The 4,109-nt window shown below is 40.1% G+C and overlaps 1 pseudogene; it reads right to left on the reverse strand.

Annotated features, from left to right (window-relative positions):
- Window positions 1-2,175: 2,175 nt before the first annotated feature.
- Window positions 2,176-2,342, reverse strand: LOC123937684 (annotated as a pseudogene).
- Between the last annotated feature and the right edge of the window lie 1,767 nt (window positions 2,343-4,109).

A 4,109-nucleotide genomic window follows, 5' to 3' on the forward strand; every position in this document is an offset into this window, starting at 1 on the left:
TTAGTGATACTCAAAATAGCATTTCTCTATTAAAAAACAGAAACACAAATGTGTTAAGCAGTTTTACAAAATAAAATGGCCTTAACTATCCTAACAGCAGCATGGGGTGGCACATGTGCAGTTATCAGAACAGAGTCCTTTTAATTTATACACAGATTCACAATATATAGCCAGACTATTTCCACATATTGAAATTGCCTCTTTGCCACAACATAGAACCACTATCTTTTCCCTTTTAAGTCAACCCTAGACATTTATCCATCAAAAGGACATCTCCTTCTTCGTGGGTGATATTAGAGCCTATAGCATACTCCCAGGCCCTTTACAGGAAGGAAACCATCAAGTAGATATATTAAGTAAGCTAAAGGTTTTCTCTTCTATTGAAGAGGCTTGTGCCTCTCATTCTTTACATCACCAAAATGCCTCTGCCTTAAGATTACAGTTTAAGATCTCTAGAGAGGCAGCTAGAGGCATGGTTTGGGACTGTGGTCACTGCCTTACCTATCTCCCTAATCTCCCACATGGAGTAAATCCACGGGGACTCCGACCTAATGATTTTTGGCAAATGAATGTTACCCACATCCCTTTCTTTGGTAAACTTTGCTATGTTCATGTCTGTGTTGACACCTTTTCACACGTGATTATTGCTTCAGCTCGCATAGGAGAAGCAATCAAAGACGTCATCCAGTGTATGTTTCTCTGCTTCTCCCATCTGGATATTCCCAGAGTAATTAAGACAGAAAACACCCTTACATATACCTATGGGGCTTTCAAAAAATTTAACGATACATTCCAGATTGCTCACACCACGGGAATTCCATACAGGGGCAGGCCATAGTGGAGAGAGCGCACCAGACCTTAAAAACCCAGATTAAAAAAACTCCAGGAAGGAGAATTTAAATATAGCTCTCCTCACCACATATTTTCCCATACATTGTTTGTTCTTAAGCATCTTAATGTGGACTCTAAAGAAACCCTTAATATATTGTGATCCTGACTTCACAAAGCCAAAGGCTATGGTAAAATGGAAAGACCTTCTCACTGGGCAATGGAAGGGCCCAAATGTGGTTGTAACATGGAGGTGAGGGTATGCTTGTGTCTTTCCATAGGATGCTGATTCCCCTTTATGGATTCCTAATCACCTGGTATGGACCTATGTCTCACCAATGCCATCTGCTGGCCCCAAACTCTGGATGAATCACCCTGGATGATGGACCCCCCCAGATCTGTAGACCTACTATGAGACTCCACCCCGGAATCCTCTAACACCACCACAACAGCAACACCAATGACATTACAGGACACCACCCATGGGTCTCTTCTAGACAACCTATTCTTGGAGAATGAGCAACACTGTTGCCACCGCTGGATGGACAATCCACCTAATATGGACTCTCCCCACTCATCGGATCGGGTTATAGCTCTGACCCGTGGGGCTGACCGGATAATAAGAGAAAGAGTGATGTCGCACACCCCATTTTCTATGTCCCTGGTATTTCTGGCTATTATAGCCTGCCAAACCCATAGAGCATCTGCCCAGGATAGTCCCTACTCCCCCTAAATTATAACCTGTGTCTTGGAATGCTGAGCCCATTCCTATATACACCGACCAGGTTAAATTGTTGGGAGGAGATTCTAATTCTTATACTAGATTCCAGCTGGAACATTCCTTAACTTCATAAAGTCTATCTATGAAAAACCCACAGTGAATGTCAATGGGGAAAAGCTGATAGCCTTACCTTTGAGATAAGGAAGCAAGTATGCCCATTCTCACCACTGTTGTTCAACAATGTACTAGAAGTCCTAGCAATCAGACAACAAAATGAAATAAAAGGATTCAAATTGGCAAAGAAGTTGAACTCTCTCTCTTCACAGATGACATGATACTTTATATGGAAAACCCAAAAGATTCCACCCCCAAACTACTAGAACTCATACAGCAATTCAGTAATGTGGCAGGATACAAAATTAATGTACAGAAATCAGTTGCTTTCTTAACAATAATAATGAAAATATAGAAAGGGAAATGAGAGAATGATTTCATTTACTATAACACCAAGAATGATAAGATACCTGGGAATAAACCAAACCAAAGAGGTAAAGGATCTGTACTCAAGGAACTACAGAACACTCATGAAAGAAATTGAAGAAGACACAAAAAGATGGAAGACCATTCCATGCTCATGGATCGGAAGAATAAACATTGTTGAAATGTCTATACTGCTTAGAGCAATCTATACTTTCAATGCTATCCTGATCAAAATTCCACTGCATTTTTCAATTAGCAATAATCGCGCCTCGGATAAACCTCATTGGCTACGATACTGCCACTGCGCAAAGCTCCACTGCATTTTTCAAAGAGCTGAGACAAACAATCCTCAACTTTGCATGGAACCAGAAGAGACCCTGAATTGCTAACAGAATGTTGAAAAAGAAAACAAAACTAGGGATATCACATTGCCTAATTCCAAGCTTTACTACAAAGCTGTGATCACCAAGACAGCATGGTACTGGCACAAAAACAGACACATAGACCAGTGGAACAGAGTAGAGAGCCCAGATATGGATGCTCAGCTCTATGGTCAAATAACCTTCGACAAAGCAGGAAAAAAATATACAGTGGAAAAAAGACAGTCTCTTCAATAAATGGGGCTGGGAAAATTGGAAAGCTATGTATAGAAGAATGAACCTTGATCATTCTCTTATACCATACACAAGCATAAACTCAAAATGGGTAGAAGACCTCAATGTGAGGCAGGAATCTGTCTAAATCCTAGAGGAGAACATAGGCAATAACCTCTTTGACATCAGCCACAGCAAGTTCTTTCAAGACATGTCTCCAAAGGCAAAGAAAGCATAAGCAAAAATGGGCTTTTGAGACTGGATCAAGATCAAAAGCTTCTGCACAGCAAAGGAAACAGTCAACAAAACAAAGAGGCAACCCACAGAATCGGAGAAGATATTCACAAATGACACTACAGACAAAGGGCTGATATCCACGATCTACAAAGAATTCCTCAAACTCAACACACACAAAGCAGATATTCACCTCAAAAAAAGGGGCAGAGGACATGAACAGACACTTCTCCAAAGAAGACATACAAATGGCTAACAGACACATGGAAAAATATTCATCATCATTAGCCATCAGGGATTCAAATCAAAACCACATTGAGATACCACCTTATACCAATTAGAATGGCCAAAATTAACAAGACAGTAAACAACAAGTGTTGGAGAGGATGTGGAGAAAAGGGAACCCTCATACACTGTTGGTGGGAATGCAAGTTGGTGCAGCCACTTTGGAAAACAGTGTGGAGGTTCCTCAAAAAAATTAAAAATAGAGCTACCCTATGACTCTGCAATTGCACTACTTGGTATTTAGCCAAAGATGCAGATGTAGTGAAAAGAAAGACAATCTGTACCACAGTGTTCATAGCAGCATGGCTACAGTCGCCAAACTGTGGAAAGAACCAAGATGCCCTTCAATGGATGAATGGATAAAGAAGATATAGCCTATATATACAATGGAATATTATGCCTCCATCAGAACGATGAATATACCCAACTTTTGTATCAACATGGACAGGACTGGAGATTATGCTCAGTGAAATGAGTCAAGCAGAGAGAGTCAATTATCATATGGTTTCATTTACTTGTGGAGTATATAAGTAATAACAGAGAGGACATTGGGAGTTGGAGAGGAGAAGTGAGTTGGGGGAAAAGGGAGGGGGGAGACAAACAATGAGAGACTGAGAACTCTAAGAAACAAACTGAGGGTTTTGGAGGTGAGAGGGGTGGGGGTTTGGGTGAGCCTGGTGGTGGGTATTATGGATGGCATGTATTGCATGGAGCACTGGGTATGGTGCATAAACAATGAATCACTGAAAATATATAAATAAATCACCCCCCCCCCAAAATGAAAACATATTTTTGAATAAAATACTCATTATGAGAGATATTTTTCCTAGGTCACTTATATTTTCAAAGCTATTAAGCAAATTCAGAAAAAAAATAAAGAGCACATTAACAGAAATGGCAATAAAATACATATTTGTAGTTTTATACTGATCTACTTTATATTGTCAATTTCTAATTTCTTCAGCCTG

The sequence above is a fragment of the Meles meles genome, chromosome 2, assembly GCF_922984935.1.
Source record: "Meles meles chromosome 2, mMelMel3.1 paternal haplotype, whole genome shotgun sequence".
Classification (NCBI taxonomy): domain Eukaryota; kingdom Metazoa; phylum Chordata; class Mammalia; order Carnivora; family Mustelidae; genus Meles; species Meles meles.